We start from the raw sequence: 8,798 nt of genomic DNA on the forward strand, positions 1-8,798 counted from the left end.
TGTGTGGCCCAGCAAGCAAAAGCTGAAAATGGTCTGTGTAGAACTTGCGGAGTCACGGCCGCCCTCTATGCTGTCTCCGGGCACTGGAAACCATCAAGGGCCTTTGCAGATCCTCCTGATTATGAGATTTGTGCTTATCCAAGCAGGAAAATAACACTGCTATGGGACCTGTGTGGCCCGTTGCCACCGGAAAGGAGTTTTGCAATAAACAGTTGGCAGCCTTTTGCTGAAAGCAGGAAAAGTCAGCATGAATCTGCAACTTCAAACAAACTTAGGGTTGCAAGGAATCAGGGGCTGATGCATGCCTTGAGTCTCATCAGGTAACATGTTTCTGGGCAATGCTAGCTTCTCTTTTAGCGTGAGCAGCAGGAGGGAAAAGGACTTGGGGTACTGGTGGATGGCCAGCTGGACATGAGCCAGCATTGTGCTCTCACAGCCCAGAAAGCCAACCAAATCCTAGGCTGCATTCAAAGAAGAGTGGCCAGCAGGGCAAGGGAGGTGATCCTGCCCCTCTGCTTTGTGCTGGTGAGGCCTCACCTGGAGTACTGCATCCAGATGTGGAATACAGGAGAGACGTGGACCTACTGGAGCACATCCAGAGGAGGGCCACAAAAATGATTCAAGGAATGGAACACTTCCCCTGTGAGGACAGACTGAGGTTCAGCTTGGAGAAGAGAAGGCTCTGGAGAGACTTTAGAGCAACCAACTGTTGCTTTTGTCCTCACGTTCTCTTCATCTTCTGGTCTACAGAACCCCCAGTGCAGTGGTGGCACTGGTGTTCAAGCAGTGCCTGGCCTCAGTGGCTTTCAGCAAGCACTGCTTTGCTGGGGGATATTTTGGATCAGTGCTAAAAGGTTTCTGAGGTGTGCTGGGGTGTGGGGAAAGATATATGGTGGAGGAAATGAGGAACAATGAAATGGCTATTCATTTTTAATGCTTTATGTACTCTAATATAATTGGGAGAGTGGTTCACAAGGCTAGGAAATGGCATGACTTTTGCCTGAGGGCTCTACCTGGTGTATATGAGATCTGCAAACAGTAGCCATCTCAAAGTCTTTCAGGAAACCTGCACAAATTGTTTATAATGCAAAATGTTAGGCAGCCTAAATACAGGAGAAAGGACCCAAATGATCATGTGTTGCACTGCTTGCTTTTTAACCAACATTTCTGTACTCCAAGCAGACATGGTCTCCCCCAACTGCGTTGCCTGACAGCAATGAGTTTGGTTTATCAGATCCTACAAAATTCATGTTTGTGCACCATAAAAATCAACCAGTTTAGTGGTCCTGATGGAATGGACTTAACGTCTGTGTGTCACCTGGTGAAATAAGATGACTGTTGGGGTTGGAAGCATTCCTAGGAGTCAAGACTGGTTTGGCATTGCTGTGTATCAGGTAGCCATGGAAACCTGCTCTCCAGGTAGATAAGCAGCCAAGTGCCACCACCTGGGTCCAAACACAGGAAGAAGAGCCGAAGAAGTCAACACTGGTGGAGATCTCTGAGCTGCTTTGGAGAGCTAGAAGGATGCAGAATACAAGGTAGTGGGGCTGGAGCAGAGGGGAAAAAAGCTTTTTGTATCCAGCAGCAAATGCTGTCAGGGGAAGGTGTTTGTGGAACACACAGGGCTGTCTGCCTATAGATGCAGAGTAAATGAAATATGTGACCACAGCTGTTAGAGGCAGGACCAGCACCTGGGTCTCCCCTCTCCCATCCTCACTCTCTTCTCTCTCATCTTGCAGCTTCCAATGCTCCTTGTCCATAAATTGGACACCTTCCACCTGGTAGTCCTCCATTAGCACCACATTATCTCCTCCTAACTGCAGCTGTGCTTTCAAAGGCTGTGGCATGGCAAACTTGTGAAAGAACCTCATCACAAGGATTACTGTCCTATTGTTGTTGTTGTTATTATTGTTTTTATTATTATATCCCCAATCCAGTGTTGCATCTGAAATGAAATGCTCAGGAAGATGAATGAACAGCCCTTGCAATAAGTACATACAGAGACTTCTCCAAGAGGTGAGTCTCGTTCTCATGTGCATTATTGAAATAGGTATAATTATAGCTCATGTGGCTTTTTATTGCTCCTGAAACTCTCTTGGTATCTAGCTGTATAAATGAAGACTTAATGATATGAGTCATCAGAGATCTGTGGTCTTGATGACAGCAAGCTCCACAGTATGTATGTTTTCTTGTCTCTGTTTTGCTCCCTGACAGATTCTTAAAACGATCTCTGCATTTTGGTATGAGGAGAAAATCAGTCTAGATTTTTAATACATTCATTTATATTCTCTACTCTTGTTCTCTCCCTACTTTGTTGTCATCTCTTCTGCTGTAATGTGGGTAAATCTGTTTTTGTGCTCCCTTTAGATTCTCTTTGCCTTAACCTTGATTTACTACTGGCCACCCTGTCTTCGTGAAGTGCTGCTTTGCTTTTTGCATGGTTTGTTCCAACACATCCTTGCTGCCCAGGCATTAGGACTGCTCCTGTATTGCTCATCCACCTTCCTGCTGGCCCTCACGGAGTGCCCTTACTGTCTAGTTGCCACCGACACATTTTACATCATCAATAAAGATTCCTATTTTGCTGCTTTTTCAGGCAGAAAAACACATTCACTATTTCCCAGTATTTTGGAGGGCTCTTCTACAGATGGAAATGAGTACATTGCTACTCTGACCTCCTGCCTTGTGGAGCCTCTTCAAGCTCCCTAGGAGAAACTGCTCCTTTAGATGTGAGATGACAAATAATGGACCCTTTGACTTGACTACTTGTAATCCACTCTTCTGGCTCTTACTCAAGCCACAGTTTGTGCTCAAAATCTTCAAGTAGAGATTTGGAAGAGCTGGTTTTGGGGCTGCTGCTGCTGAACTGGTTTGCAGCAGTCACACCAGTCCTTCCAGACTCTGTGAGCGAGAGCCTGGGCTTGGGTGTGAATCATAAAGTTATTAAGGTTGGAAAAGATCACTAAGATCATCTAGTTCAACCAAAAACCCATCACCACCATGCCCACTAACACATGACCCTCGGGGTATTGACTGCTTAAGTGGCCATTCTCTGTGCATAGTTCATACATGGGATGTAGGACAGTGATTCAGTGTGCTGTATTTCTAAATTCATTTTCTGTGCCAAATCCCTTTAGACTGCAAGCCATGTCTTACTGCCCTATAGCATGTGAACCATAATAAACCCTTCCCTGCCCTTCTCAGGACTGTTCATATTCCTTTTGACCCATGCAGGATCCCGGTGTATTTTTGGACCTATGATCTTGTCCCATAATCTCTGGTCTTTTTCCATCCTTTCACTGACAGCCAGTCCCCACTTCACATCTTGAATTCCATCTGCCTGGAAAACAATCAGCAAATAAACATTGGAGGAAATATCGGGGAAAAAAAAATAGCCATGCCTAGCAATTGGCTTGCTGCCTCCAGGCAGGTGCAGGCTGTGTGTGAACAGCAGCATTTCACTCAGCAGTGCTTTTGAAAGCAAGAAGCTGACGGCAGTGGGAAAGCTGAGTGATGTGATGGGTCTGGGGCCAGGGAAGCATCATGTGTGGATGCCAAGCAGACGGCTGAATTTTAGACACCGCTAATTTTAGTTCAGCCTGATTTGCTTCACTGAGCTCTCCTGGAGCTCTGAGTGCTGTCATTCAGGTTAATCAGAATTCTTTGCAAGACTTAGAGCTGTAGGGTACACGAGAATCTGATCTGAGCTTTTTCTTTCTTAAGATGAGGCTTTCCTATGTCTTCTGGCCTTACAATAAATGCATGCCAGACCAATAGAAAAATCATGAATCTGCTCTTCCACGTTGTCTCTCCTCCTCACTATGATCTTTAACCTATTTGCAGGTAAAACATCACAAAATATGTAGCCAAGTGAATGTTCAAGCACTCAGCTCCCCTCCTTGCCTCTCACTTCCTGTTCTCATTCAGGGTTATGGATCACTGCCTGGCAGCTGCAGAGTGAGCTGGGAGTGAGGTGTGTGCTGCTCCTGCCACAACAGCTCTTACCAGGCGATCCTTTATCCCAGGTGACCTGTGCGTAGGTATGTGGGCTGACAGCATGGCTGTTTCTGACAGTGCAATCATCACCCTTAAACAAAGCCATGTGTTGGCCCCCAGTTGCAACTGCTGCAGAGAGCTAGGGATGGAACAGCTTTTCCCATCTTGTTTAAATCCTGTAACTTGTTTTTCAGTGTTCATCTTCATTGCTCAGCTTTCTATGTGCTTGCAGTATTGGTGGTGGGGAGACTGTCTCTGTGATCAGGTGTGAAAATGAGAGAATGGTTAAAACCTGTTTTGAAAATAGACTCGGACTAACAGAGTTTCATTTAATCTCCAGGTTACCACTTGAAATTCATTTCGTGCAGGTTGTGATGAAAGGTGGTTACCTCCAAACAAGTGCTCAGTGCTTCACCTAATGAAAACTGGCACTTTGCAGCAGGCACGGCAGCAGCTGCTATGGGATGGCTGAGACCATCTGTTCCTCCCTCAGCTGCTGGCCACCATGGTGGCCCCTTTCCCCAACGATTGTGATGGAGGGGATGGTGGGGCTCAGCACATGACTGCGGTCGGATGCATGACTGGTGCAGCAAGCAAATGTTGTAGGTATGCAGTGCTTCTCCTGGCAGGAAGGGCAAATGAAGTGGTTGTTGTCCTGAGCTGCTTACTTAATATAATCATAAAGTCATCTAGCTTGGGAAAAGCCTTCAAGATCAATGAGCACAACTATCAACCTCATCTACTGAGTATCATCACTAAACTATGATAGAATATTCTGAGTTGGAAGTCACCCACAAGGACTATCGAATCCAATCCCCACAGCTACCTGCAAACCCTGTGTTTGTGAGCATTGTCCAAACACTCAGGGCCATGCCCACTGCCCTGGGCAGGCAGTTTCATGCCCACCATCCTCTGGCACAGACCCTGTCCCTCACCCCCAGCTGCCCCTCCCCTAACACAGCTCCATGCCGTTCCCTCAGGCTCTGTCACTGTCACAGAGAGCAGAGTTGCCTGTGAGGAGCTGCAGCCGCCATGAGGCCTCCCCTCAGCGCCTCTGCTCTGCGCTGAAGAGACCTCCTATTTCTGGGATCTCTTAGCCCAGAAGCGTATTTTAACCAGGAGCTGTTGTACAATACTGGTAGATTTCAGGAAAGTCATGTCCCTGTCCATCTCCTTTTCTTACCCTAAATCCATTCAAAACTAGATACTTTGCTTTCCCTTTGTGGTCTTGATCTGTCAGGTTTCACAAGCTTTCTTTGATTCAGATTTTAAAAGCTGTACCAATAGAAAGTGATGCCACATTCCTTTATTTCCTTTCTTATAGCAATACCATGCAACCAGCATGTCAGTACTGCGGTAACATCAGCCTTACCACACCAACCAGCCTAGCTCTGCAGTGGCTCTTCTCTCAACACTTCTGTTCTGGAAGGGGAGCATGCATAAAGGCTGCTTTTTTGCTAGGGTGATGGAGCTGTGCTTTCAACAAGCACGTTTATTTTTTCATGATTTCCCTGCAAAAGCAGCTGTTGACCTTGCAGGTGGTTCCCAGGTGGATCCTTGGGATCTGATTGCAGTGTTTGTGTTATGCCTCCCACTGGCGTGCTGACCCTGCCCTGAGAAAAGTCTCTGCTGCAGGATCAAAGCAAGAAGGAATTTGCTTCACCTCAAAGGTACGTTCCCATCTTGCATTAACATCTAAGTTGCTTGCAAAGATCTGTGGAAATTAAGTGCACAAAACTGGTGGAGTTTTTGTGCAAATATGAGGCAAATGGGAGCCCTAGTCACATAAGTTTAATAACTAACTATAAATTTCAAGACTGGGATGTTTATCCAAAACAAACCAAGACACGCGGTAAAGTTCTCATGTTGGTTATGAAGGTCTGCTGGTGATATCAATCTTATTTCTGCTGAGGCAGAATTCTGCCTTGTGCTGTTGGGCCTCCTGTCCTCCTGGGGAAAGGGAGATATGACAGCCAAGGGCCACCACACAGCTCAGCAAGGCATTCCTCCAATGCCTTTGTTAATGCTGTATTTCTGGGAGCTGGTCCAGGCCCATTTAAAAGTGTAAATACTATTTTACTGTTATTTCTTGGGTTGAGTTTTGATCCATGAGGCTTTATCTTTGGACACAGCCATTTCCCAGAGCAGTGTCCCCGTCCTCGTGATGAAGGGCTCTGCAGTACAACCTTTGGTTCTCTAAAACATAGCATGCTTTGAAGACCTGAAGCGTTTCCTGGCTGATTGATGGCAACTCATTTAATGTAACGTGTAGGTCTAAAACTATGAATATATCAAGCTGTGGAACAATATATTTCTTCTTCTCCAGGATGCTTATCGCACACTGCTCTTGCTTAAAATGGAGGGAGCAATTGCATTTTATCACCTGTTTGCAAAAAGTCATTATCAGAGGCTAAAAAATTTACAGGCAGGACCTCTGAAATCTGACATCTTGACACATAGCATTTTTATTGTTTGTTCTATGGCACACACTGAGAGGCAATGAAAGCAGAGTCCTCCCATCTAGGCAAAGGTATCATACTATCAGTGTAGGGACAAAAAGGAAATTGATGTCAAAAATTGAATTTTGTTTACATCTTTAGGGACTGGGCTCAGTTTGGCCACTTTGTGATTTAAATATTAATATTATTTTATCAAATTTGGCTGACTACCTGAGGAACTTTTTTAACATGTCAGGTTTTATAATGAATGTGTCATCAATAGGGATTTATTTATTTTTGTCACATTACCCCATAAAGGCTGAACCCTCCAAATTGCAATACATGTATGACAATAATCACATATGGAATTGTTTGTAAATGACTATGAGTTCCACAGAAACTTTAAAGGATTCTCTGCCATGAAAGATGTGACAATTTTTCTCCTTATCAAGGTTTAGGAAATGAAAATAAGCAAAATAATGTACAGTTTATGGAACTTCTGGGCTTGCCACAGTTGCCTAGGCAGCCATTCCATGAAACAGCTCCCACAGCAGACTGGGCTTCAGCACAGTGCATAGGGTATACTTTTAGACAGGTGACCTAGTCCATGGCTGCGAATGCTAAATACACACCAGCCTTATGCAAAAAGGCTCAGTTCCAGCTCCTGCAGCCACTTCAGCGTTTGCATTTCCTTTGCTCTCTGTAACCATAGAACCACTATAACACTTGGAGAAATATAATCTTTGGCACTTAGTACATTTTCCCCACCCATTTGCACGTGCACTTTTGAAGAAGCAAATAGAAAATCCACGTAATTCTTGGGTCCACAGCCAGGAAAAGCCATGACCTGAGAGAGAGGGGAAAAAAAAGTAGTAGTTACAGGGAGAAAAAATATTAATGTGAGTAGTTGCAGGACCATATCTAGGAACTGGTGTGGCCAAGTTGCTTTGTGCCATACTGGCACCACAGATGAGCAGCCAGGGCAGCAATGGGGGAGGGGAGCAAGGGTGCTCAAACCAGCACCCAGGTCTGGTTTAAGCCTGCACTTGTACTGGCCATGGCGTGGGAGGTGAGTTTTAATGGAAGGGAACACAAATAGCTACTATTGAATGGCCTGGGGAGAAATGGCTCACCCAGGCTATTTTGGCAAATACTTACGAATGACAAATACATTCACCCATCAACCCATCAGGGATGGCTCAGCAAATTGACTGGATTAATGATAATGACTGCAGTGAATAATTCAACTGGATCTACTGGCAAAATCAGTCTCTCTTATTAGGCAGGGAAAATAAGAAAATTCAAATGGGCTGATGCGGTGCTGGATGCCAGGGAAAGAAAGAAGACATACCCACACAGCCCTGTGTGGAGCTGAGCATAGCGGCATTCAAACCATGGAGCTATTCTGTTTTGTTTCCAGGTAAAATCAGGTAGAGAAGGACTACAAGTGAGGCAAGTCAAGCAAGACCATGTCCTAACATTACTGTCCCTTCTGGCCAAGAGTAGCCCCAGGAGTGCGGGGGTTCAGAGCAACTGCTTCATGTACAGATTTGCGAAAGATCATCTTCCAGCTTTGTCTTTTACTGGTAGATTTTGGTTAATTGGGCCCTTATGTTGCTGTTTCTGGATACTTGAAATACAAAGGACTCACAGAAACAAACAACAACAAACAAACATGCAGATCATCTCAAGAGAGTTCTGCTCTTTCTTCTGGCACAATGTTTTGGTGAGTCCCAGCTAGCGTGGTTGCATAGGGCCTCTTTTAAAATGGTTTCTGCCTGGAGAGATTTGGATCTCTCCTGGGATGGCCTTCCTGGTAAGGTCTGCTATCTAATTGGGATAGATGATGAGGATGGAAGAACGGATTTATGAATAACCAAAAATGTGATGTTCCATTCAGCACAGCCCCTAGCCCTGCATTGCATGTGCAAGCTCTGCACTTAGCAGGGACTATGGTGAGCTTTCAGATGAGGCAAGCAAGCAATTGCCATTCCCACCTGAGAAACAGAGAGAGGCTGCTCCTTCCTTCACTGCCGCAGGGCCTGCTTCACCAGTGTGCTCTGTCAAGATGCCCAGCATGGTCCCTGGTGAGGCTGAGGTGCTTTGAAGTGGGAAGGATGAAGGGATTGATGCAGCTGAGACTGAACTCCTGAGAGTTCCCCCATTTTCCCCACACCAATGGGAGACACCCACTTCCACTGGGCTCTCAGAGCCCAGGGGTGCTGTGAAACCCAGAGGAGCCTGGGATGCTTTGATTTTTTTCTCCAGCAGCAGGGGAGGCAATTTATGGCGATTTATGGAGACTCCTTCTCCAACCCTGTGGGCAGGGACACAGTTCTGAGGGGCACTGAGAGGTGGAGAGGC

At 45.7% G+C, this 8,798-nt stretch overlaps 1 long non-coding RNA gene across 1 annotated transcript; it reads left to right on the forward strand.

Annotated features, from left to right (window-relative positions):
- Nucleotides 1-689: 689 nt before the first annotated feature.
- Nucleotides 690-4,993, forward strand: LOC104911554. The gene is made up of 3 exons (XR_004160175.1): nt 690-1,538; nt 1,938-2,016; nt 2,368-4,993. It is a non-coding gene; the product is annotated as an uncharacterized LOC104911554 (long non-coding RNA).
- Nucleotides 4,994-8,798: the final 3,805 nt, after the last annotated feature.

The sequence above is a fragment of the Meleagris gallopavo genome, chromosome 6 (genome assembly GCF_000146605.3).
Source record: "Meleagris gallopavo isolate NT-WF06-2002-E0010 breed Aviagen turkey brand Nicholas breeding stock chromosome 6, Turkey_5.1, whole genome shotgun sequence".
Lineage (NCBI taxonomy): Eukaryota > Metazoa > Chordata > Aves > Galliformes > Phasianidae > Meleagris > Meleagris gallopavo.